This window comes from Zootoca vivipara, chromosome 1 (assembly GCF_963506605.1).
Source record: "Zootoca vivipara chromosome 1, rZooViv1.1, whole genome shotgun sequence".
In the NCBI taxonomy this organism is placed as follows: Eukaryota; Metazoa; Chordata; class Lepidosauria; order Squamata; family Lacertidae; genus Zootoca; species Zootoca vivipara.
Window position 1 is genome coordinate 118,727,161 of NC_083276.1, and position 27,710 is coordinate 118,754,870.

At 44.8% G+C, this 27,710-nt stretch overlaps 1 protein-coding gene across 5 annotated transcripts in view; it reads left to right on the plus strand.

The window, feature by feature from the left end:
• The first annotated feature begins 14,770 nt into the window (after positions 1–14,770).
• The window catches only part of GULP1 (GULP PTB domain containing engulfment adaptor 1), a 176,839-nt gene continuing 163,899 nt past the window's right edge, over positions 14,771–27,710 (plus strand). The window contains exon 1 of one of the 5 annotated variants that reach the window (XM_035135828.2): positions 14,771–15,298. The gene's annotated coding sequence lies outside the window, so the exon portion shown is untranslated. The remainder of the gene's footprint in view (positions 15,299–27,710) is intronic. The other 4 variants (XM_035135821.2, XM_035135805.2, XM_035135813.2 and 1 more) reach the window with 4 other exon arrangements.

Sequence of the window (27,710 nt, forward strand, 5' to 3'; positions counted from 1 at the left end):
TGGAATAGGACACGGGAAGCTGAAAACCTGCACAGAAGGAGGTAAGGATACACTGTGATGCTTTCTTGTTGTTTCATACCATGGACTTTAATGCGGTTTTCTTCCAAATCAAGAAGCTGAGAATCGTAGCTTCTACACTAGCTAGTTATTCCCCCTTCCCCAAGTTCTTGAGCTTCAAAACTCCCCCCCCCCCGCCCTTCAGCAGCCATTGTCAGACAGAAGCAAGCAGGCTGGGGAATGCAAGCAATGATGTTGTCAACTTGTCCTACTAACAAGCTGCTGGAGCAGCTTGCACTGGTTTTATTTCATGTGTGTGCAGGTGACCGGCTGTCAGCAACAAAAATCACTGCCTCCGCCGTAGACCAGAAGCCCTGGAGCTTATCGCTGTTATGTCTATCCAGCAGCAGCGTTGGGCTACAGACAGCATGAGAAATTTGATTCCAGCTTATTATTTCTGTCTCCTCAACTTCCCCCTCCGTTCTCTTGATTTTCTTTCTAGATTCCTCATACTGATCCTGAAGACGAATTCATTGCTTGACGGCAAAATCGTGCAAGCGTGTGGTTGTGTTTTTTTTTTTTAAAAAAAGGAATGAAACCCAGCTGCAAAGCAGAAGCCTCTCTCTTCTATATAAATATAGCCTCCTCATCTGCATACGGATGCCCTGAGACTAAAAAGCCTCGTAACATTAGAAAAACAGCGTTGCACGGCCAATGTTTATAAAATTCTTTTGGAAAGGCAAAGCGGCAAAGTGTCGTGATGTGCGTGTGTCCCTCCTTTCCCCTCAGAAAGGCAAAGTTTCCCCTGGCAATTTCACAAACCTGATAATAGTCTTTATGATTGGGCATAGATACTGTGAAAATTGCAGGGGCTGGTTTCTGTGATCACTGATTCTGAAAGAACGATTGCATCGTGCCCGACTTCAAGACTGGGATTTGCCAGGCAGAACTAAAACGGAGGTATGTTGCTTTAACATAGAGAAAATCATGGGTCATATTAAGCTTCTCAGGGAACACAGCTTGGAGACCGGAAGCATTCCTAGTGTTCAGCACTCTCTTCCCCCTGTCCCCAGGGATTTTAAATATTTCACGCAGCCCCAGGGATTCAGCTTCTCTGCTGCTGGATGAAGTTATATATGATGGCATGTTCTGAAGTATATTCTGCCCTCCTCCTCCCCTTTGTTATTAATTTCAAAAACTGGGGAACTGCTTAATCGGAGCTCTCAAGTGGTGTATAAATAAAACTATAGTTAAAACCCACAGGACCATTAAAGAAGAAAATGTACATAACGCCATCATCTTTGAAACGCAGCTAAAACCCACAAAACAATCGAAAAGCAAATCTACATAAGAGCGTCGTCATTAAAATGTAGGTAAAGTCAGGGAAAAGCTTGGAAGAAATCTGGGTAACCAGATTATATGACTGGGTAGGCTTGCTGAAATAATCAGAAAGCTTCTAGCAGGTGCTTAAAACAGTATGTCATGGATGCCTTCCTAAGGTCCACAGGCAGGGAGTTCCATAGCATAGGTGCTGCCCCTATGCAAGGATAGATTGCTTGAAATTGTACGTCTAATAATAATAATAATAATAATAATTTATTCATTTATACCCCACCCATCTGGCTGGGTTTCCCCAGCCACTCTGGGAAGCTTCCAAAAATACAATAATCTATTAAACATTAAAAGCTTCCCTAAACAGGGAACACTGTTTAGTGTTCAACAGTCTTGTCTCAAATATCTCTCTTCTGCATTCATGCAGAGGGGCAGTCAAACAGAAACAAGACAGCAACCTCTCACCCTCTGTTTCATAATCTCACCCTCTGGCACAATATATACATACGGACATGTCATTTTGTTCCTCGCGGCTTACCGTTTCCCGTAGATGTGGGACATTTACCTTGAACCTTTTATTTGGGTTGTCATTCTCTGATAAACAGCAGCCATTCAAAAATAATTTCAGGGCATCTCAAACTGTTTTGATTTCCAACCCCTTTGGAATGTCTGTGGAATGTCCAGAATTTCCTTCACACCCACAAGGGTAAGTCTCTTATTTGCAGGGAGGGGGGAAGCCAGCAACCTCACGATCTGTGCTTCATTGGGATGGGGAGGGACTGCTAGAGTTGATGTCTGCCTGGAAGCACCGCACCATGATCTGGAAGCCTTCATGCTCAGCAAAAAAAGAGAGGTGGACACTGGTCTTGGAGAACAACATGGCCAAAGCCTTTTGTATTTGGTTATTACAATCAAGATGTAATTCATCTGCACTGAGTGAATATTTGGGCTTGAGCTCATTTCCTCTGCTCAACGAGTTGGCCATCATGGCCATCATGCTGATATTGCCTATCACATTGGAGCATTCTGCCCATGATAAAGCCCTGTGCCTGGGCAAACTGTTAAACCAAGGGCAATTTCCATCTCCAGCAAGTGCCCCCAAACTGCTGGGTGGTCCCACCAATAGGGCAGGTGCCTCCATTGATCCCCAGAAAGACCTCCATCTCTATGCGTAGAGCATGCTGGAACAGGTGCATAATTTCACCGACTAAGGGCATTACTCCTCCAACTTTCACAGTCCTACCTGTTTCATGTCAAAGATGAATGGGGCGGCTTTATAGAAACCTACCGAAATCTTGCCCCAAACTGCATGAGGTTAAGAACTCCTGCGTCCTGTGAGAGTCTCTGCTCTTGACTCTGTCTGAGATGGTTGGGGAGCTTCCAGTTATCTCGGCATTCCCTACTGAGGCTGTGTGTTGCTTGGGAAGTTTCCTCAGCAAAGGGAACCCACAATGTTCCAATACAACCTTTGCACTCCCACTGGGGACTCTTTCCCCTCACCCCTGATGTATAGGGGGCTTCTGGTTAGTGATGTTTGCGTTTTTCGGTGCAAGGAATTTAGGAGCACAGGAAGCAAGTCCTCTAGGGTGATGACTTTTTCATTTTTCTTCTCAAAAATTATTTCCTGTAGCACAAATGGATGAACTTTCACCTATTAATGACTAAAATGAGGTATATTCCATTGAAATATTTTAAAAGGTTACGCACAAACCGTTTTTAATTTTTTTGTATGTCATTTTACCATTTCATAAAAATTGTATTAACAATTCTATATATATATATATATTTCATATCAAATTTGGACACAACACCACATTCCACAATGGGGAATGTTCTTAACAACATAGGGTATACAAATGTCACACCTGCGCAAGGTAAAAGCCCCTTTTGGGGACCTCAAAACTCAGCCAGCAGACCCTGCCGGACATGCTGGGAAAAGAACCTACAGGAGAGGTAGCAAAACATAGTCCTCTAACGGAGTCTATACTGTTACTGCAGCTTAAAAAAGCTTCCTTGTGTGTTTGATGACCCTATATAATGTTGTATATATGTGACTCTAAAGCTTGGGTTCAATTTTATATCTGCTTACAGTGACTTAAAAAATGGTCAAAAAACTGATAAGTAATTTTTTAAAAATCATTTTGTGCGTGAGGTTTTTTTTTATAAATCAAATCTCTTTGAAAGTAAGATTTTATCTAGTCTTTAATGAAAGCTCATCAAATTATGATACAGGGAAATGAGGTTGTAAAAAAGTCATCACCCTAAAGTCCACACATTGGTCTGTGATGGATGAGCAACCACCGTTTCGGGACTAATCCTGTAAGACCAATCACTGTGTTGTATTATATATGTCACCTTACACACTTAGGCAGCCTAAATCAGAAGTGATTGTGCTTCCTTCTGTGTGCAGCATATTAAACCAGGAAAACCTACAGGTGATGCTCCTAGTCTCCTGCTTGTCAAACTCCAGCTTGTCCCCCCACCCTTTACTTGCTGTTGGCTTGTAGCTCCAGTGGTCTAGGCAGTGGTGGTTGGGAACTCAGTCCTTGGGTGGTTTTTTTATAAAAAAAAACCAGCCCAATTCTGTAAAGCTTATTGCAAGAGAATTACGAAGGGAAATAAGAGAAAGGCAGCGAGTGGGTGCAAAAAAGATGATAAAGCAATCTCCAGCTATGCTTGCACTGTACGGTTGAATGCAGCCACATCTCTTACATGGTGTCACCCAGAGATTGGATGTCAGATGGAGGACAAGCCATGGGGGAGAAAATGCCTCCCCGCACCTTTGTGATTTCAGGGGGAGAGATTTGAGTTCCCACCCACAGGAACAGCAGCTACTATCAGTGCCTCTTCTTCATGTAAGCAGAAAATTACAATTTTCGCACATTTCTAACTCTGGAGATGAGGCTCTTGCAACCAGGCATTGTTTGCCGTTGGTGGTGAAGAGGCCATCGGCACCAGGAGTACCCTAGGAAGGTGAAAATTAGGAACGATGCAACTTAATCCTTGCCTGTCAGACCCCCACCCCACCCCATATGGATTTAAAGTCATGGGAGTACATTATTCAAAGGATTCCATGGCATGGCTGCCAGTTATTCCAGCCAGTTATATGGCATTCTTAAAGCAGCAGGCTGCTTGTTTGCAACTCTGTGCTACAGATTCCTAGCTTTCTATTGTCTACACTGTTGGGCAGCAGTTATCCAAGGCCACAGACAAACGTCTGTCCCAGGCTTACCTGGGCAGCATAGCAATATTAAGTTTCACTACAACTCAGAGCAAGGCTTGTCACCTAAAAGGAGTAGAGTCAACCTGTTATTTGAGAGGTGGAGAATTTCAAAGGAGCCCAGAAGCCCTGAATCCCACTCAACTAATATCTGTAAAACCACCACGCACCCCTCAGCAATGCAAAATATTTAGCATCAAGATTAAGTCAGCCTTTGGCCTATCTTCCAATGCCTGATGTCCCTAAAAATGCATTATTGCTGAAGTTCATAATGGCTTGGGGGTGTTTTTTAAAAGAAAAAACAGCAGCTGATATCCATTATCCAAACCTGTGCAGTAACTCCAAAATCACAGCTTGTGTAAATGTGTGGGCAGCATCTCCCATCAGCAACCTTCAGGTCCTCTCTTGGGACTGAAAATCAAGGGAACTCTTCTTGCTAATTAACATTACTAAACCAGAGACTGAGCTTTATGTTGGCTGGGGCTGATTGCTCAGGGTGACCTGAATATGCTGAGCACATCATCCTTTCTATAGCCTTCTTTTATGGGCTTTAGCTCACCATATGTACTGGATGTCCTCTGGCACTGTTAATGAAGGCTGTTGTAATGAGTTTCTAATTCTGAGTCGTTCTGTCATAAATGTGTGGAGAACACTGTGGCTGTTCTCTGAACATGCTCAGAGTAATCTTTCTTGGTAAGAATTTCCCACATCCCAGGACTTTTTCCAGGCTTCCAGATCGGACTACGGTCATGCAGTTATTGAAGCTTAGTGTGAGATGCATAAATAGATCTGCATTGCATGAATCGTGATGGTTATATTGCTTGCAGGAGAAGACCTAGATCAGGTACATCCATTGTCAAGACACAATCTAAGCTACTAGACGTGTAGTTACTACCACATAGAACTCGGCCTGCCAGATGTTTTGGGACTACAACTCCCATCATCCCTAGCTAACAGGACCAGTGGTCAGGGATGATGGGAGTTGTAGTCCCAAAACATCTGAAGGGCTGAGTTTGCCTTTGCCTGGCATAGATTATTATTACCTAACAGTAGTTACCAGACTATGTCTCTGTGTAGTGTTGTTCAGTGATTCTAGTCCTTATTCCTACCAGTACTGTCATGTTTTGAGCTGTTCACCGTGTTCTTTTTCTACATACTTGCCACTGCTAAGAACATGTCCCCCATGATATGGATGAATTCCACAGGATGTGGAAGAACAATGTAGTCAATGGACCTAGTGGAAGCATCTATCGTGGAGTTGTTTTCAGGCAGTTTCTGTGTGATAAAATAGTCTGTTATTCATTTATTGTGGTGATGAAACCTCGAACTAACTGAACTATTGTGATGGCATGGAATGCTTGTGAACACTTCAAGTGTACTAGATAAAGGTAAAGGAACCCTGGATGGTTAAGTCCAGTCAAAGGCGACTATGGGTTTGCGGCGCTCATCTCACTTTCAGGCCGAGGAAGCTGGCGTTTGTCCACAGACAGCTTTCCGGGTCATGTAGCCAGCAGGACTAAACTGCTTCTGGTGCAATGGGACACCGTGATGGAAACCAGACCACACGGAAATGTTGTTTACCTTCCCACCTGGCTTGCTTTCAAACTGCTAGGTTGGCAGGAGCTGGGCTGAACGATGGGGGTGGAGATGTTCCTTCAGAAATAATAATAATAGTAATAATAATAATAGTAATAATAATAATAATAATAATAATAATAATAATAATAATAATAATAATTTATTTATACCCCCCCCAATCTGGCTGGGTTTCCCCAGCCACTCCAACAGAAAAATAAAATAAAATAATAAAATAATCTATTAAACATTAGAAGCCTCCCTAAACAGAACTGTCTTCAGATGTCTTCTGAAAATCTGGTAGTTGTTTTTCTCTTTGACATCTGATGGGAGGGCATTCCACAGGGCGGGCCCCACTACCGAGAAGGTCCTCTGCCTGGTTCCCTGTAACTTGGCTTCTCGCAATGAGGGAACCGCCAGAAGGCCCTCGGCACTGGACCTCAGTGTCCGGGCAGAACAATGGGGGTGGAGACGCTCCTTCAGGTATACTGGACTGAGACCATTTAGGGCTTTAAAGGTCAGCACCAACACTTTGAATTGTGCTCTGAAATGTACTGGGAGCCAATGTAGGTCTTTCAAGGCTGGTGTTATGTGGTCTTGGCGGCCGCTCCCAGTCACCAGTCTAGCTGCTGCATTCTGGATTAGTTGTAGTTTCCGGGTAACCTTCAAAGGTAGCCTCATGTAGAGCGCATTGCAGTAGTCCAAGCAAGAGATAACTAGAGCATGCACCACTCTGGTGAGACAGTCTGCACGCAGGTAGGGTCTCAGCCTCAGGTATACACATTGTCATTAAGAATGCTTTCCTCCCCACCCAATTCATATTCTAATCCAGGCATCCCCAAACTGCGGCCCTCCAGATGTTTTGGCCTACAACTCCCATGATCCCTAGCTAACAGGACCAGTGGTCAGGGATGATGGGAATTGTAGTCCAAAACATCTGGAGGGCCGAAGTTTGGGGGTGCCTGTTCTAATCCATTAAAATCAGTATTTGTACTGCATTTCAAACTGTTTTTATATATGCAGTTGTTTAGTATTTGTTGTTATTTTATTGCAAAACTATTTTGAGATGCTGGGGAGGAAGCAATTCATAAATGAAATAAACTGATTTCAAATGAGGGCACCTCATAAACCTATTCGGTTGATAAAGATTGGCTAAAATATCTACTATACAGCATGGGCGTACCCTGGATCAAAACTAGGGGGGGGCAAGGGGAGGGGCCAAGGCACGGAAGGGGAGGGGCCACAAAGTGGGCGGGAACGGCGAACTCGCGCTCCGCCGGGCTGTGCCCCTCCCTAGCAGCAGGGCTGGTGGGCGGAGGCGGAGCCCAGCCCAGCGGAGCGCGAGTTCGGCGTTCCCGCCCACCGCGCCGCGCTCCCTGGTTCCCCGCCGCGCTTGGCCTTGCCTGAGGGCGCGCCGGGGAGCTGGAGGGAGGGTGCGGCGCGGTGCGGTGCGGCGGGAATGGCGAACTCGCGCTCCGCCGGGCTGTGCTCCGCCTCTGCCCACCAGCTCTGCTTCTAGAGTAGGGCAGCTGCCCTAACTTGCCGCATGGTGGGTACGCCCTTGCTATACAGTTTACTGCCATGCTTTATGAGTTTCCATCTCTATTTAGATCAACTCCACAAAAACAGCTGGTGTGATAGAGTCGTGGTTTTTATTTTATTTTTGTTTTACTGGGTAGATCTAGGTTTTCAATTCTTCCATTCAGCCATGAAGCTCAGAGGAGAAATCTCTTAGCCTACTCACACAAGACTGGATAATAAAATGGAGGCAACTCTGAACTCTTCAGAGGCTAGGCAGAACTTACCGGTAAATTTAATTCATTAAGTAATTCAGTAAATATGTTGGAGGGGTACTTGCCAGTTTTGCATTGTCATTTATTTATTTTTAAGTGAATAACATTTGTGAGAAATATTGTGCTGTTTTCCCCCCAGTGGTTTCTCTCAGGGTTTGCTTCCTGGATTAATAAAAAGTGAAATGTGGCTGTTACTGTAGCACTCTCCTGTGAAAGTTCAAGAGAGGAGTGACAGATGATTTTCTCATGACATAAGAGTGTGAAAGTGTGAACATCCTTTTACCATTATGGGATGCCACAGGTAATAAAAGGGATGTGAGAGATATAAATGCATTCTCTTTTCAGTAGAAAGATATTGTCTCTGCTTTATCATTGTTGTTGTTGTTGTTGTTTAGTCGTTTAGTCGTGTCCGACTCTTCGTGACCCCATGGACCATAGCACGCCAGGCACTCCTGTCTTGCACTGCCTCCCGCAGTTTGGTCAAACTCATGTTCGTAGCTTCGAGAACACTGTCCAACCATCTTGTCCTCTGTCGTCCCCTTCTCCTAGTGCCCTCCATCTTTCCCAACATCAGGGTCTTTTCCAAGGATTCTTCTCTTCTCATGAGGTGGCCAAAGTATTGGAGCCTCAGCTTCACGATCTGTCCTTCCAGGGAGCACTCAGGGCTGATTTCCTTAAGAATGGATTTATCATATCTGCTTTATCATATCTGAGTTTTTTTTATCATGAAAGCACAATTTCATGAAGGCTAGGTATCTTATAACAAGTATTCTTAATAAACTTTTTAAAAACAACAACAACAACAACCATCTCTTGACCAAAGTCTTACTTTTAAAGGTACAAAGTAGTTTCCCATAATCCCTTGACAGGTTGTCAGTCATTGTTTTAGGTACTATTGGTTTTTCTACGCTGCCCTATAGTCAAAGTTCTCTTCTCTGGGTAGCCTACATAAAAATGATTAATGTGCAAGTAGAACAATAAAGAATAATTACAGCATTAAAAACACAATGCAGCAGAGCTTAAGTGATAAAAATAAGCACTACCAGGCCTTAAATCCTTAAACAGAACAAACCTAAAATTACATTAAAAATACATTTTAAAGACCTGGATTTTTTTTTAAAAGTATTTATTGATGCTGAAAAGAACACACAGTAGGCAACAGGTGAACATCTCTGGGGATGGATTTCTAAATTTTGGGTATTATAAAAGAGAAGGCCTTCCTTTCTGTAGCCATCTGCAAGATCCCACTTGGCAGTGGCACTTGAAAAAGGGTAATACTGCTGTGCTTAAATTTGTCCTCTAATTTTGTGGAAGTTTTCTTCTACAGGTAAATGCAGTAAACTGCACCCTTAACTTACCTGACAAGGCTGAAAGATAAAATATTAGTGGGGAGACTATTACCGGTATGTAAACTACACCTTGAGAGAGAGCAAAAAACCCCAGTCCATGCAAGTGGGAACATTTTATGTCAGAACTGGGTCACCAATGACTAGTACTATGCAATTGTGCAATTTGTTTCTTCCCCTGGGTTTTTTGTATGTTGATTATATTGGTGGATTTTAATTCTATTTAACATTTTGGTTTTATTGTATTTTAATGTTCTACTGTGTAAACCGCTCTGGGGTTTTTAAATTAAAAAATGAAAAGCTGTATATAAATTAAATTATTAATAACAACATCACCACCATCTTATCTGAATTAAATTCCAGTTTGCTCCCATCTCCATCATCTACCTCCACTGTCACCAGGAATTGGGTTTTTGGTTTTTTTAAAATCCTTCCTCAGATCTGATGGAAATAAGAGATAAAGCGGAGTATTATTAGCATGCTGATGACAGTAGTTCAGCCTGCTGGCTCTCAAGAAATCAGTCACCAGCCTTTCTGGAAGAGGAATCCACTTTTTACCCTAGTAATTTTCTTTTAGCTTTGCTCTATCAGAAGCTCTGTGATTTCAACAGCCAGGAAGAAGCCATCAGTTCCCCTTAAAACTTTCAACAATGCTTCCCTTTCTGATGCTTTGAAGTTAGCATTGGAAATCTAGACCTTGCATGGCCAGATACCACACTCCAGACGTTCAAAATAACATTTCATGTAACAGAAAGATCAAAATACCCTCTCTCTATTAAATCAGGCTGCTAGCTGCTCCCTAATCAAAGACCAACTGCTCTTTTGTAATTCCCCCAGAATGTGCACGACTGCAGGCAAAATCAGTGCTTCTTTCTCTAGTTGGCTGCTACTACTGAAATGGTTCCAGGGGCTTACAAATCTGGTATATTTGTTGGTTGCTGGTGCCAGAGGCCTAAGGTTTCCATGATGCTCTTGGTATAACTTCAGTTTGGTTCACTACTGTGTTGGCATAACCAAAGAATTACATTGGGGGTAACTGCCTTTCAGAAACCTCTGCTTTCTGACCTTTATTCTGTTCATCTGATCAGTTATTTGCAAGTATACAGACACTGTTTTCAACAATGTTTGTTGAATCCAGCTGTCCAGTGGGATTCAGTTGTTAGCGATGGGGAACAGAGAAGCACTGGAAGTTACCAAAGAGTGCGCTGCAATCATGGCAGAGAAAATTTGCATGCATATATACCCAGTGCTATTTTTCTAGAAAGAGCAGTGCCTTTTCTGCACTGGCACACTGTTTGTGGAATGCTCTCCTCAGGGAAGTTTACCTGGCGCAAAAGTGTTCCTCTTTAATGGGGCCTTTGGCTGATTAATATCCAGCGCCCTTTTAAAATGTGTTGGGAGGGGGTTATTGGGCTGCTTATGTTTTTATTTTGTGTTTTTTTTTACATATTGTGGTTTTATCTTGTGAACCGCCCTGAGACCTATGGGTATGAAGCGGTATATAAATTTGATAAATAAATAAATAATATAGGGAAAAGATGTGCCAGGAACTCACCAATGAATGTCTCCCTTGTTCTCTCAGAACGGCAATGGTGCCCATCTGAGAGGTGCCCAAACTAAGTTCCGGAGAGTTCCTGCTGGGAAGAAAAGCCTCACATAAACCAATGAAACAGCTGCCCTTAAACAGCTGCCTTCCACTGTGTCTCCCAGGATTCTCTTGCAGATTTTTAACCAGCCTTAAGAAACCTGTGCCTTCATATCCAACCTCATTTCACATTTCTGCCTGGAACTTGTTGGGTGGCCTTGTGTATGCATATTAACATTTTCCCACCTTACACAGCAATCCTAACTGGGACTGTGGAAGCATAATAATAATAATAATAATAATAATAATAATAATAATAATAATTTATACCCCACTCATCTGGCTGGGTTTCCCCAGCCACTCTGGGCGGTTTCCAACAGAATATTAAAAAACAATAATACATCAAGCATTAAAAACTTCCCTAAACAGGGCTGCCTTCTGATGTCTTCTAAAAGTCAAATCGTTTTTTTAAAAATTTGGCATCAGATGGGAGGGCACTCCACAGGGTTGGTGCCACTACTGCCTGGTTCCCTGTAACCTCGCTTCTCACAGTGAGGGAACCTCCAGAAGGCCCTCAGAGCTGAACCTCAGTGTCTGGGATGAATGGAGCATGGAGCGTTGAATCCAGTGCCCCATCTAAAGCACTGCCAGCTCTCAGCTGCCAGCCAAAGTGGAAGGTGCTGTTGGGTCCTGTTGTGCATTTCTTCTCCATTTTTTGCTGCAGTAGCTCCAGCGCTGACACAGCAGTGGGACTGTTTCAGGGCTTTGTGTTGCTTACCACTGGTGAGAACAGACAGCATTCCTCTCCACCCCCAGAGGCTGCTAGAGAGGCAAACAGATTCAATAATGTGACTGGGGAGGAGTAGGATTGTATCCTCAGGAAGATATAAATGGAGGAGACGGCACTGACCTTCCTCCACAAGGTTGCCGATGATGAGCATGAAAACAAAAGTGCTTTAAACATGATTAATAATTATCTTCCAGCCTGAGACTCTAAAGTCATATATTCCATACATTAACCAGCATTTTTCAACTTAACGTTTAACTAAGAGAAAGAGTAAGGCACAGCTGAGGCAGATGAATTAATGAATCAATTCATCATTATGATGAATTGATCAACATTTCCAGTCCTATTGAGAACAAAACCTCTCATTTACCTTGGCATCCCTTTTTCATTTTCGAAAGGAAATACGGCTGCCATGCCAATTGGGATTGTTTCTGCTAAAGTGCGCATGTTTCATCCCGAATCCACCAGGATATATCCTAAGGAATATTTGTGCACAGTCGCATCAATGCCTACAATAAGGTTCCTTTAGCTTGACACTTTTGTTTCATCTGTAACAAAGTAACATTCAATGACTTTCACCCCACCATCAACCTAACAATGAACCAATCTATGCAAGAAATACATTTTTTGGACACTACTATAAAAATACATCCTGCCAACCTAGCAGTTCGAAAGCACGTCAAAATGCAAGTAGATAAATAGGAACCACTACAGCGGGAAGGTAAATGGTGTTTCCATGTGCTGCTCTGGTTTGCCAGAAGCGGCTTTGTCATGCTGGCCACATGACCTGGAAGCTATACGCCGGCTCCCTCGGCCAATAATGCAAGATGAGCGCGCAACCCCAGAGTCAGTCATGACTGGACCTAATGGTCAGGGGTCCCTTTACCTTTACCTTTACCTATAAAAATACAGGATGGGCATATAGACACCACCTTATACCGTAAACCAGCTGACCGAGAAACATATCTACATGCTTCTAGCTACCATCCCAAACATACCAAACAATCCATTGTATATAGCCAGGCCCTACGTTACTACCACAGCTGTTCCAACTCTACAGACAGAGACTCTCACCTAAGAGATCTACAGCAAACCTTTTTAGAACTAAAATATCCGCCCGATGAAGTTAAACAACAGATCAACAGAGCCAGACTGATACCTAGAGAGAACCTGCTGTAAGACAGACCCCAAAAAGAAAATAACAGAACACCACTAGTAATCACATACAGCTCCCAAGTTAAAACAGTACAACGCATCATCAGAGATCTTACAACCTCTCCTAGACAATGACAGTTCTCTTTCTCAAGCTCTGGGAGGAAGTCCTTTCATTGCCTACAGACAGCCACCCAATCTTAAACAACTCCTCACTCACAATAATACAACCACCAGACTTAACATGGACACTGGTACCAGAGCCTGCAATAAACCCAGATGCCAACTTTGCTGCCACATACACCCGGACAACACAATTACTGGCCCCAACAACATCAAACATACCATCTCAGGACTATTTAATTGCTCATCTTATAGCATTGTGTATGCCATCAAATGCCAACAGTGCCCTTCAGCTCTCTATATTGGACAAACAGGCCAAACCCTACGTCAAAGGATAAATGGACATAAATCTGACATCAGGAATCACAAGACAGGGAAACCAGTAGGAGAACACTTCAATCTCCCATGACATTCTATACAAGATCTCAAAGTAGCTGTCTTATTACAAAAGAATTTCAGAAATAGACTGGAAATAGAAGTTGCTGAAATGCAACTTATTACCAAACTTAAAACTATGGAGAGACCTGGTCTGAATAAAGACATTGGATTCTTATCTCATTATACATGATAAAGCTATCTTTAGCCATCTCACCCCTTGCTTTTTCCTGTAAGACCAATTGCAGTCGTTAACAGTCGTCAACAGGTTTATCACACCTATCAGTCAATCACCCTTTCCCACCACCCTTCTGAGTAACACCCCTCCCCACCCTCTCACTATATATAAGGGTCTGGTGACTTCTGTTTCAGTGTATCTGAAGAAGTGTGCATGCACACGAAAGCTCATACCTATGACAAACTTAGTTGGTCTCTAAGGTGCTACTGGAAGGAATTTTTTTATTTTGTTTCAACAAAATAACAATGTAACAGAATAGGAGGGTGTGTATGTATGTGTATGACTGTAATTGTGTTTTTGTTTCGTTTTTAAAGGAGGGCATTCAATTTCGTTGTACTATTTAAAGTACAATGACAATAAAGTATCTATCTATCTATCTATCTATCTGACCACACTTCAAGATCTGCGGTGCCTCAAAAGCCTCTTCCTTTATCCAAATCGTGTCCAGTGTCAGAGCTGCCACATGTCCAGGCTTAACCGGACATCGGCAGAATTTCAAAGGCAGCGTCCGGGGTAGGATGGGGAATGTCCGAAAGGCGGCGCTTTGTCCTGGATCTTAGACAAGTCAATTGAAAAGAAATCGCGTTTTTTGTAAACACAGACAAACATGCAAGAGGACGGTGGGTGTTTCCTAAAACAAAAACAAAAAACCCTGCTCTTTTGTAATCCCCCAGAATGTGCACGACTGCAGGCAAAATCAATGCTTCTTTCTCTAGTTGGCTGCTACTACTGAAATGGATCCAGAGGCTTACAAATCTGGTATATTTGTTGGCTGCTGGTGCTAGTGGCCTAAGGTTACCATGATGATCTTGGTAAAACTTCAGTTTGGTTCACTACTGTGTTGGCAAAACCAAAGAATTGCATTGGGGGCAACTGCCTTTCAGAAACCTCTGCTTTCTGACCTTTACTTTATTCTATTCACCTGATCAGTTATTTGCACGTATGCAGACACAATTGTCTTGGCTTTTACTTTTCGAAATGCGGCAGCAGCCCTTCCTTATCTGCCCGGTCGTTGAGGAGGCTTCCTTATCAACTTTGAAACAGGAGGTGCTTTTTAAAAATAAAATAAAATAAAAAGTTACTGGGGGAAACCCCCGGTCGTAAAGTTCGCCTTTCATGAGTTTCCCGCCAAGATCTACGAAGAGGAGGCGGCGGCAGAAGGGAAGCGGGAGAAGAAGGCGGCGAGCGAGCCAAGCTTCTCACTCAGAGGCCGCCGGCGAGGCCGGCCGCTCCACTCCGCCGCCCTCCCGCCTCAGGCCGAGGGGAGCCCGGAGGCGAGCGTGCGCCACGACGGCCGAAGCGCTGCGGGGTGGGAGGGGGGCAGCGAGCGAGCGAGGCGGGGAAGCGCGCCGGCCCCCGGCCCGCGTGACGTCACGAAACTTTCCCCTCCGCCGCGGAGGCTCCGCGCTGAAGCCAAGGAGGTTGGACGCCTGCCGCTGAGGCGCTTTCCCCTGCCGCGCCGCGCCGCGCGTGCGCCTCCTCCACTTCGCCGGCTGCGCTCCCTTCTCTCGGTCTCCATCTCGCTCTCTCTTTCGGGCGAAGTTTCGTGGCGTCGAGCCTCCGCTGCGCTCCCTCCAGAGAGAGAAAGAGCGGGCAGCAGCGGCAGCCCCAGCGAGCGGGCGAGGGGGCGCGCCTCGGCTGCTGAGGGGAGAGGAGAACTCGCCGGAACTCTGCGGAGTTGTGTGGATGGAGAGGCGAACTTGAGAGGACTGGGATTCCTTTATTCGCCGGACGCGGCAGCAAGAGGAGGACGGCGACGAGGCGCTTCAGAGGGGGTCGGTTTTTCTTCGACTTTGCTTTTGCTTTGAGACGAGAGCTGCCCAACAGCAGCGGCTGGCTTCCCCTTCGCGGAGAGGGAAGCCTGTGGAACGCCGCCGCGCGGGGGCCTCTCGGAGATGCTGGCTGAGGAGAAGGCGCTAAGTTGGCGGGAAGACCAGGCGTCGTCGTCGGCGTTTCTCTCCCCCCCCCTCACACCACCAGCCCCCTCCCCGTCTCCCCCGAAACTTTTGGGAAGGGCGAGTTGGCGGGAGCCGAGAGAAAGCGCCCCCTCCTTCGGCTCTCAGCGGAGTCCCGCTGGGTTGTGGAACTTCTGCAGCCGCCCCCGCGCCCCCCCCCCGGCTGGCTTTTGCAGCATTTCTTCTGTCGCGAGGGGAGGGGGCGGGGGCGGGCGGGTAGGTAGGGAAGGCGTCGCCTGCTTGGGCCGGCGGAAACCAAAAAGTTCCCGTTGCGCTTTGGCTCCGCTCTCCCAACTCCTAGGGTCTTGTCCCGTCCCCCATAGAATTTACATGATCCCCATCCCCCCACCCCAAGTTGATGGGCATTGCCGTCGGAATCGTGTTCGGTGCACTGAGTCACGTGATCGGTTTGGCGGGGCGGGGCTTACCTGCTCCCCCCCCCAATATTGTATTCGAGTTGCTCCCCGGTTCCTCCATCCCTGCCGCGGCTCTGCAACGGGTATTTTTGTTTTGCGAGCGAGCTGGCAGCGAGATCTTCCCCGCTCATGTGTAAAGGTTGCAATCCTTGGCTTTGCTTCGAAGTGGGACTTCTCCTGTGTGAACCCCCCCCCCCGCCGCCTTCGGGTGTAAACGGGGTGACCGTGTGCTTGGAGGCTGAGCTCGGTCCCGCCACCGACTTTTTGTACTCTGCTTAAGCGCTTTGTGGATCGCGCTTTGCTCGGGTGGAGCTGCGGCTCCTCCCGGCAGGTTGCGAAACGCGCGGCGGCTTTCTTCCCTGCCCATTTGTTTAGAAGAGAGGTCTGCGGGGTAGGTAGTAATTGTTTAAGGCTGCAGTTGTGGGTTGTTGTTTTTTTAAGGAAAATACTTGTGCCGTAGGCTGCGATCCAGGGATAGATTGAGTGTCAGCAAGTGCCAATCAGGTGGATTCTCACTCTCTCCCCACCCCCACCCGCCAGGGTGGGATCTGCTTAGGAACGAGGCTTTGGAGGGGTTAGAAAAGGAAACTGGTGTTGCACGCGATGCTTATGGAAAGAGACCCGAAGACAGGAAGATGCTTCCGAATACAGGAAGTATTCGCTCTTTTTGGTGCAAACTGTTTGCCTCACGCATGCTTCTTACGATCGAGGGTGATTTGATTCAGGCTGCGGATCTGTAGCCACTTACCACTTTAAGTTCGGTAAAACTTCACATACAGGGTTGCAGTATTGACATGTGTAGCTTGCCGTTTGTCGGTCCCTTTTTGATGGTATAATGGTGTGGGCATAGCTGCCAAGTTATCCCTTTTTTACAGGGATTTTCCCTTATGCTGAATAGGCTTCCTCGCGAGAAAAGCGAAAACTTGGCAGCTATGGGTGTGGGAAGAACTGGCATTATGTTCTGTTGACTAGAATGCATTTCTAAAATCCTTTATTGTCTAACAGGGGAAGATGTGGGGTGTGTCTGTGTGTGCACGCACCTCCCAAATCTGCATTTTTTAAAAGTAAGGCCATTATAAACAAGACACATACAGAAGCAATCCTAGGCGAGCTTCCTGGTGAATAATAATAACCTCTAAATTCAGTGAATCTTTCTAGTAAGTGTGTTTATGATTGTATCCTAAAGGCTACTGTCAAAAATAACAACAAATGAGCGCATTTGAAAGCGAAATATGAAGGAAAAAAGGTTTCTTGAATTCTGAAGATACGAACGGGTATGATGAGTGGTTTGAGAATTAAAGAAAATGATATTTGCTTTTTGTTGTCCCACAGTGACCATCTTCTGCTGGCTCAGCCAGTGTGTTCAGTGTCTTGAGAACAAATCTGACACCACTGCTGGGACTAATGAACACAGGGATAGTTTTGCAAAGTCAACCTTATGTGCATATACAGACAAAAGCACCCCATGTGACTTAATTCCATAAGACACAGGACTTGTGGGGGGGATGGAGCATCAGCATTAGTTTCTCATTTGAGAAGTGCTGAAGTAACAAACCTAGGGCTGCCATATGTCCTGATTTTCCAGGACATGTCCTGGAATTTGCCCCTGGGAATGGGGTCTTGGAAATTGGGCAAATGTCCTGGAAACCCGGCAATGAGGGTTAAATCATGCCAAAAATGACCTTTTAAAAAAGTTCCCAAACTCAATAATTCTTGTAGCTTTTACTAAAAAAGCAACAACTTTGCCCCCCCCAAACCCCCATAACTCTGTCCTGATTTTCACTTATGAAGATATGGCAACCTTAAAGAAACCTTGAGCTCTGGATTCCAGAGTTGTAGAAGAGGGGCAAAGTTAAAACACTGAAGAATTAAGCTTCTGTGACATTTCTTCAACTCAGTCAATAGCATATATTTCCTAATGTCTCTCCACCTCGATCTAGTGATAAATGAACATACAAAAGTCAATGTCAAACTCATTTTCATGCAAGGGATGAAAGTCGGTCAGAACAAAGAAGGTTAATTGCAGTCTTGAAAGTTTTGACATTCATTAAGCTTTCCTCTGCCTAAATGTTAAAACTGGAGAAAGATGGGGAACCATATATATTCATAACAATCTCTTTGTCTTTTACCATTTTTTCCCTTCTGTTGCTCTAATAGTAATTTGAAACTTTTGTCTCAATGCGATGCCCTTAAAGAGAGCAATATTGCCTTGCTGTCATGAAGAAACGGTCCCTGTAGCTCACCCCACTGTTCCCGACAAAGATACAGTAGCTCATTGCCTCTGAGAAGTTCACAAATGAGACAAGCAGCCACTGTTGCTTGTGCCACAAGCATCTCATAACTGGGGGAAACTTCCTTTGAGTACAGAGCTCCATTTCTACAGTCGTTCCAGTGAGTGTACTATACTGAAATTACTAAGAAGTTAGCAACTCAGAGGAGTAGCTGATGTGGCTTTAGTTTGCACTATGGAGAAAACTGGTATTTAACATACATATGTTTCAGCAGGCTTTTAATAATTAAAAGTGTTTTAACAATGATCAGTCTGATGCTTTTGCAACTTCTTTGTGAGTTAGCAACCTTTTTTTATAACACCGGTTTTATTTACATGTTTGCAAGCTGAACAGAGAGACAGTGGATAGGCATCCTGGTCTGCTGGGGCTTGGGGCCTGCAGCAAAAGTGGTAATAATTCCTGGGACTCTTCCAGTACACATCAAAGCAGATCAGTACCTAGGTCAGCTCCCTGTGGACCCTGCTGGCCAGATAGGGAGAATGTATCAGCCAGGGACCAGAGTCATTGGAGACTTCAGCAGTAAGCCATCTTTAAAGGGCCTGCGGCATATTCTGCAGTTGCATGCTCATCTGTGGTGGTGGAGCAACAGATGCTTCAGGAGGCTCATCCTCAGACTGAAGACAATAGGATTACCACATCCTCAAGCCAAGGCAGTATGGAAGGGGCTGCTGAGAGCTCTCCCTTGAGTGTGTGGGGGGGTGCCTGTTGCATTGTTTGAATCACAGTCTTCCACAGGCTGAAACTGGGGCCCTGAGACAGTAGACAGGCACCTAGATAGTACCAGGTATTAAAGAAGCAGTCAGTAGATTTTTTGTTTAAGATATATTTCTTTTGTTGGTGACATTCCACCTACCTAATCTATTTGTAGCCCTCATCCAAGCAGGTGTGTGTGTGTGTGGGGGGGGGGTATGCTCAAGCTAGCAGCACCCGGCCACCAAGGCCATTGAAGAAAAACCTTCCATTATCAGCCAGACAAGAGATTTGGGGGGATAGGGTTATTCCCTGTCTTGAGGGCTATGACATAATGCTCTATTTTAAAGAAGAAAGTAGGGGTGGTAGGTGGTTCTGCACGAATATAGTCCTGCACATCATTTTGCCATTGGCAAGCAGCACACCCCAATCGTTTCATTGGACTCTGGCTATCAGGGTTTATTTTTAGTCCACTGTGGGCTGACTTTTTCTCTATCACCCCTGCATTTTCCAGAGTGACCAGGATCTCTCTGTCTTCATTGACTGGTCACAGGTACACAATTTGTACCCTTCATAGCTGGAGGGTTGACTGGTGGTCCTGGCTAACTGCTGTCTTCTAAAGTATGCACATTGGTTATAACTCAGTTCTATTCTATTTTGTTTGAACATTGTGTTTGCAATTACTGTCTGATACAATTTGATACAATCAAATTGATACATTTTGATACAATCAAATTGATACATTTATATAATCAAATTGATACATTTTGATACAATCAAATTGATACATTTTGATACAACAGATGCTACACGATTGAATGTTTTCTTGTTATTTGTCAAAGTACCTCAATTCTGGTAGGGATGTTACATTTTGATCAGGCATAACCCCTTTAAAGTTCATTTGTAATGAGCAAATAAAGCATTTGTTTTACACTTAATAGTTATTAAGATACATTTACCTTGTTATACTTCAGGATTAGCAGTTCCTTGTATGTATTTAGCCCCAACAAACTAGTGCATCAAGGTAGGGAATAATGAAAAGTGTGTGTTGCTTATATATGCATTTGTTAATCAATGGGATACATAGGATTTAGTAGCTCTCAGGTTTCCTTAAAGAAATTTGCCTTAACAACAGAAACATTTGTAGGATTTTGTAGGTTGTGCTGAAGGTGCATTAAGAGTGATTACTTCTCATGGTCATCTTTATAGGTTTTGTGAATTGCATGGAGCACAGACCCCTTTCTCCATTTCATAGCTACCTGTTAGTTGTTTACTACTAAAGCTAAATGTATAAATATAATCCCAGCCACTCCAGTCTTATGCACTCTTATTTGAGGCTACTACTGATGTGACTGCCATCATTTCTCCAACTGTCTCGCCGAAGGGGAACTAGAGTGTATTTTAGATAACTATTCCCCACCCCCAGCAATATATTTATGACTTTCAGTTATCAGTGGGACTAGACTGTTTTGTAACTTCATATAAATGCTGATGGAGTTTAAAGTGGCTGCAACAATACATGGAAGAAATATAGGAATTGTACAATGAGATCAAACATACCATCGGAAGTTGACTTTATGCAAGTACAGTGGTACCTCTGTTTACGAACTTAATCCGTTCCAGAAGTCTATTCTTAAACAGAAACTGTTCTTAAACCAACTCACGCTTTCCCTAATGTGGTGTCCCTCCGCCGGTGCCCTTCCACCTTTCAGATTCTGTTCTTAGACCGAGGTAAAGTTCGCAAACCGGGACACTACTTCCGGTTTTGCAGAGTTCTTAAAGCGAATAGTTCATAAACAGGGCTGTTCTTAAACCAGAGGTATACCACTGTAGTAACACACGTGACAAACAAACACCTAGTATAATAATAATTATAGGAGCAGTTGTGCTAGGGCAGAGGTAGTCAACATGGTACCCTTCATGTCTGGAGTACAACTCTGTCCATCCCAGACAACATGGTCAATGGTTACAGATGATGGTAGTTGAAGCCTGCATAATCCATGTTCGCTATTCCTGATCAAAAGTTGCACAGTATATATTTCAGGTGCAAGACACCCATTAGATGTGGGCGTTGTGCCACACTAAGAACAAGAGTGTCTGCTAGCAGAGTGGCTATTGTTCAAGTGGGCTGTCACAGCTGGATATCGCCCATTATCTAAAATTCACTGAGAAACACAGCTGCAGTCTAGGGAAAGAAAATGCAGATTCTTAGAAAATGGATTGCAAATCAAACAGCAAACATTACATTGCCATATACGTTGTGCTTGCATTAGAACAATGTTCTTCTCATTTGAAAGGATATTTTGAAGTTAGATAAAGAACAGAAGAGAGGACCTACAATAGCTAAGGTATCAGTGGCATAAGGTATTTCTGGACTTTACCTTAGCTGGAATATATTGCATCCGTAACATGCCAGGAATAAAATTCACCTATGAGGCACTGCAGAAGATAGTAGGAGCTCAAGAAATCCCAAAGCACCAATAATGAACCATAGGATCCCCTAGCATACATGAAATGTTTATGTCCCTTCTGCTTGATGAATCTGAGTTTTGTTATTTTTGTGCCTATTTTTGTGGTTTTTTCACACATCTTGGCCTCTCTGGCACACCCAACCTGGTAAAAAACACTATAGAAACGAATAAGCATTTTTGTGACTGGGAAGGGTAGCTTGTTCTGAATATAAAATACTAATTTTCAAATTAAAAACAACCCTTGATGGTTGTTTGGGGGCAGGTTTGGTAGAAAGTATATTTTCTGTAACATCCAAGCAACAACAGCTTGTTGTTGTTGTTGTTTAAAAAAAATCTACCAAAGTCTTAGATGATTTAAATGAACTGTCCATAAAGTTAATGGAAAAAGACTCGTAATGTCTATATAATAGTTAATGGAGCAGTGAAGGAGGTCAAGCCAACAGCAGTGCTTCCTGGATCGCTCAGTAGGTTGCGCATCAAGCCCTGAAAACCACCCCATGGAAATAAGACACAGTGGAGACAGAATTTTAGTTTAAAGGTTAATGGGCAAATTTAGGCCACAACTTTATTGAATACACAAGTGTGACTGGTATTGGCTTAGGCATTGGTAGCTAATGACTATACAGTACTGGCTCCTGCCCACCCAGCAGGGACCCTGCAAGGGTAAACTACCAGCAGAGGGAGCTCCATCAATACATATTGACTGGAGCTCACCCCTGAGGTTCCCGGGGTCCTGGCATGGCCCTAGCCCCTCCCCGTGCTTCAGACGAGATCCAGACCCCGGATTGCTTTAATGGAATACCTATCAAATGGAGGGGCAGGTGATGGCTGCACCTCCCCTCCCCGCATCCCCCTAAAGCCAATGCCTACCGCCAAACCTTACAAAGTTGTGACGATTGCTAAGAGGTAGGCAAAAACCAAGTGGCCACCACCAATATGCCACATTGGGAAAAATCCCTACCTGGCCCCCATTCCAAAACAGGCGACCAACCGAAGTCCAAAGCAAGGCCAGACACGACCTAACTAATGGGTGGGCGAGCGGGTGCTCGGCAGCATGAAGCAAGAGGAGGTCCCCACGTCGCTCTGGCCATTAAGTACCCCCCAACCCCCAGCCCCTGCCAAGTCGCCGATTGGCTAAAGGCCAGTGGCATGATCATGGCACCACCTGCCTCCAGTCCAGTTGGGGGGAATCCCAGGGTGCTGATAACACCAAGGCTGCAGGTTTAATTCCTATTTGGGACAACTGCATATTCCTGCCTTGTAGGGGGTTGGATTGGACGATGCTAAGGGTCCCTTGCAACTCTACAGTTCTATGATCTGATTTACACCTGCATGGTTTGGGAGATGGTGCCCACTGTTGTCTTCTTCTGCTTATAACTTTAAGCACAAGGAAGCTCATGAAGGAAAAAGTTACAAACTTCAGCATTAATATTTCAATTCTGCAATGCATCCAGTGGTACCTGTTGTACAAATAGTAGACGAAGCACTTCTTAAAAGCTCATTTTGATACTAATACTCTTATCTCTCTGTGCCATACAGTAAGGTAAAGGTAAAGGGACCCCTGACCATTAGGTCCAGTCGTGACCGACTCTGGGGTTGCGCACTCATCTCGCATTATTGGCCGAGGGAGCCGGCGTATAGCTTCCAGGTCATGTGGCCATTATGACAAAGCCGCTTCTGGCAAACCAGAGCAGCGCACGGAAACGCCGTTTACCTTCCCGCTGTAGCGGTTCCTATTTATCTACTTGCATTTTGACATGCTTTTGAACTGCTAGGTTGGCAGGAGCTGGGACCAAGCAACGGGAGCTCACCCCGTCACAGGGATTCGAACCGCCGACCTTCTGATCAGCAAGCCCTAGGCTCAGTGGTTTAACCACAGCGCCACCTGGGTCCCACGTGCCATACAGTAATTGTAGTTAATTGGCAGCACTAGCTGCTTCTGCTGTATGGTTGCGGTGTGTGATTGCAATGCGCCAGCCCTGGTAATAAATCACAATATTACTGTGCATGATGTGAAGGTTCAGAGGGATACAGCTTTGTTTTTTTTATCTGTCATCCATCCTAGAAGCACCTTTTATTTGTATTTCCAGATCAGGTGTTCCTCAATTTATTTCAGATCGACTGTTGTTAGTTTACTTATTCAACTTCTACTGGCTTCAGACAATGCACTTTGCAATGATACCCTGTTGTGCAAATATCAGGAGGTCCCTAGAATTCTAAAAAGGTTGGTTTAGAAACAGCAGGTTTAGAATTTGTTTTAATTTACCTTTGACTTTCAAAATGGTTTTTTTTCACATAGTCAGACTTTCCCCAGCAAATTGAAGTCAGAGAATACACCTGAAAAACAACACAAATCTAGAAACTGAATAGAAGGAGCAACTACCAGACTTATTGTGCCTCCGACATAGTGTGAGGTGGTGGGAGGGCATCATTGTGATGTGAGAACCAAAACTACACATAGTGAGCCGTGGGTTGAAATAGGTGCACGACTTTTAATTGCTTGCAACAGGCAGAGATTTTAGGATGACAAAGTATCTAAACAGCAGACAGCCCAGGTTTCCATGACCTTCAGTCCCAATGTCAAAAATCATCTTGATTCTGAATCTATGGAGTGGACAGCACTGTGTTCTCAGGATGTGAGTGGCTTGGGTGGCATGTTTGCCCCATTGTGGGTGGTGGGCAGGTCCCACGGGACAAGGAAGGACAGATATTACCCAGCTGCTCATTTGCTCTTTTTGCATGGTCTCTGGCACATTGGCATTGTATTTTTGAAGATATTGTTCTGCTGGGTTAATTATTTAATTTGTTTTCAATTGATGATTTGCTCCTCCAAAATGCCACCTATTCTCATAGTTAATTCCTGTTAATTATGTGACAATGAGCGGAATGTTTTCCACCGAAAGCTGAAGTGTGTGATAATGCCAAGGATAATCACCTAACACTTTAAGATTCTGAAGCAGTGCTTAATTTCAGATAAACATTGGGGTCACACCACTTTTTAAAAAAATCTTAAATACCACAGTATGCTGCCTGTAATATTTCTGATCTTATAATTCATCAGCTTTGCAGCGTGTTAGAGTGACCTTTGAGCTGCCTAAATAATGGGGAAGAAACCCTGAGAGCCAATCTATACATCATGCAAAGTTAGGTGGTAAAATAATGGACTCTGTCATTTCAGATGGAAGGGTAGGTGCCACCTTTTGAATGCTCCTTGCACATAGTACCCTATCAGTGGGGGAGCGAGGCAAAATAGCGACACTTTGCTTGAACTCTAAACTGCTACTGCCCATAATTCTACAACCTGTGCAGGTTAAACAGCCTTGCAAGTTAAATAATGCTGACTTCTACCCACAGCACAATGTCACTGTGAAACACGGTTGAGGATATAATAATCTTGTCCAATAATCTTGAAACTCCCATAGAATGTGGGTGGGATAAAAATGCATGACTGAATAACAACCTCCATCTCCAGTAACAATTTGGGAGAAGATGAAATACCCTGTTTCTCATATTTTAAGACATACCCATAAAATAAGCCATAGCAGGATTTTTAAGCATTCAAGGAATATAAGACATACCCCGAAAATAAGACATAGTGATAGGTGCAGCAGCAATGCCGGCCGCGGCAGGAGGAGAAGGAAAAAAATAAGACATCCCTTGAAAATAAGCCATAGTGTGTTTTTTTGAGGAAGAAATAAATATAAGACATGTCTTATAATATGAGAAACACGGTATCTTATAGGTAATAACACAAAACAGCGTGCATATTGATGCAGAATTATATATCTTTTTTATTGGTTTTAGTGGTTACAAGCATTCTTGGTCTTGCACCCTAAGGGATACTGAATATTACCTTTTTGAAAGGCAAAAAGCAAGAAAGAAAGTGGCTGTGATAAAAACGAAGGGAGGTAATGCCTTTTAGACTTATAAAGAGTCTGTTGACACTCTTGTGAAAGTTCCTTGAACTTTCATCTTGACTTTTGAGTGAAGGGCAGATGAAAGGGGTACCCAGAAATTGAGAGCAGTTTGGTGCTGCTGCTGCAATGGAGCACCTTTCAGCAGCTGCCATTCCTCCCCCCACAAATGTCACTAGAGTGACGCCACATTCCAGGGGCATTGCTGGCTGGTAGCCTCTACAGCCAGGGTTCAGCAGACTTTTTCAGCAGGGGGCCGGTCCACTGTCCCTCAGACCTTGTGGGGGGCCGGACTATATTTTGGGAAATAATAATAATAATAATAATAATAATAATAATAATAATAATAATAATAATAATATATTATTTATACCCCGCCCGTCTGGCCGGGTCTCCCCAGCCACTCTGGGCGGCTTCCAACAGAAGAATAAAACACAATAATCTATTAAACATTAAAAGCCTCCCTGAACAGGGCTGCCTTCAGATGTCTTCTAAAAGTCTGGTAGTTGTTTTCCTTTTTGACATCTGATGGGAGGGCGTTCCACAGGGCAGGCGCCACCACCGAGGAGGCCCTCTGAACGAATTCCTATGCCCCACAAATAACCCAGGGTTACATTTTAAATAAAAGCACACACTCTACTCATGTAAAAACATGCTGATTCCTGGACTGTCCGCGGGCAAGATTTAGAAGGCGATTGGGCCAGATCCGTCCCCCAGGCCTTAGTTTGCCTATCCATGCTCTAGATCACAGGTGTCAAACACAAGGCCTGGGGGCCAAATCCGGCCCGCCAGACCTCGTCATGTGGCCCGCCGAGCGCCCCAGCCAGCGGGACCCAGCAGCGGGACCTTGCTGCTGAAGCGCCGCGCCGACAAAGCACCGACAAACAGCTGGGGCCGGGGGGGGGGGGGTAGAAAGGCGGCCAGAGCAGCGCTGCGTGGAGTGCCCCGAGTCACAGCAGGAGAAGGAGGAGGCAGCTTGCCGGGTCAGCGCCCGGCAGCGCCGCACGGAGAGTCCCGAGCCTCTGCGACGCAGCAGTGCTCTGTAGCACTTTGAATCCTCCTCCTCCTGCCACGGCTCGGCGCCTGGAAATGGCTGCTGCTGCTGCTGAAGCACAGACAAAGCACCCAGCAGCGTCGCATGGAGGAGGAGGAGGATTCAAAGTGCTACAGAGCACTGCTGCGTCCCAGAGGCTCGGGACTCTCCGCACGGCGCTGCCGGGCACCGACCCGGCAAGCCGCCGCCTCCGCCTCCTTTTGCCTCACCTCCTCCTCCTCCTGCCGCGGCTCAGCCTCATGAACGTGAGCTCAGCAGCGGCTCAGCCTCACGAACGTGCAACTCTGAGGCTTTACGCACTTCTCCTAAAACAGACACCCGCTGCCTCACGCTGCACGGGAAATGCTTTTTGCCCCTGGGTCCCTTCGTGCTCTTTTCTGGCGCTGAATCAAGGCGGCGACCCCCCCCTTCCCTTTCTTTCTTCCTCTCTCTCATTCTTATTCTTTCTTTCCCTCTCCTTCCTTCCTTCTTTATCTCTGTCTTCTCTCCCTCTTTCTTTTTATTTCCTTCTTTCTTCCTTCTTTCCTACTCTTCTTTCTCTCACCTCTTTCCTTCCTCTCTCCCTCCTGCTCCCTCTTTTCTTTCTTTCTTTCTTTCTTTCTTTCTTTCTTTCTTCCTTCCTTCCTTCCTTCCTTCCTTCCTTCCTTCCTTCCTTCCTTCCTTCCGTCCTTTCCATCTTTCTTCCTCTCCCTCATTCTTATTCTTTCTTTCCCTCTACTTCCTTCCTTCTTTCTCCCTTTCCGTCTTCTCTCCCTCTTTCTTTTTCTTTTCTTCTTTATTCCCTTCCTTATTTCCTACTCTTCTTTCTCTCCCCTCTTTCCTTCCTTCCTCTCTCCCTCCTACTCCCTCTTTTCTTCCTTCCTTCCTTCCTCCCTCCCCTCCCTCCCTCTCTCCTCAGAAACATAGGATGCTGCTTTATACTTCTGGCCCTTAAACCCTGGAACCAGGAGAGCAGCTCCAGTGAGTCAACCTCAGCCAGTCCCTTTGGTGAAGGGTGGTGGCTCACTGGCAGAACATCTGTCCTGCATGCAGAAGGACCCCAGCATCTCCAGGTACTAGTAGCTCTGCAAAGGTCCTGCATGAAACCCTAGCAAGCCTCCACCACCCTGTGCAGTTACCAAAAATCATTTTTCAATAAATTGTACAATAATTGTACATTTGAATATCTACTTGCCATTATTCTGACTATGTTTCTGCTTTCAGAGCTAGTTATTACTTACATTATTACAAAAAAACAGTAATAATTGAATGCAGTGACAATAATTTATGATAATAAAGAGTGGACACATAGTCCTACAGATACAACCGGCCCTTTGAGGGTGACCAAACTGCTGATGCGGCCCCCGATGAATTTGAGTTTGACACCCCTGCTCTAGATAGAGTTTTACTGTTGCTG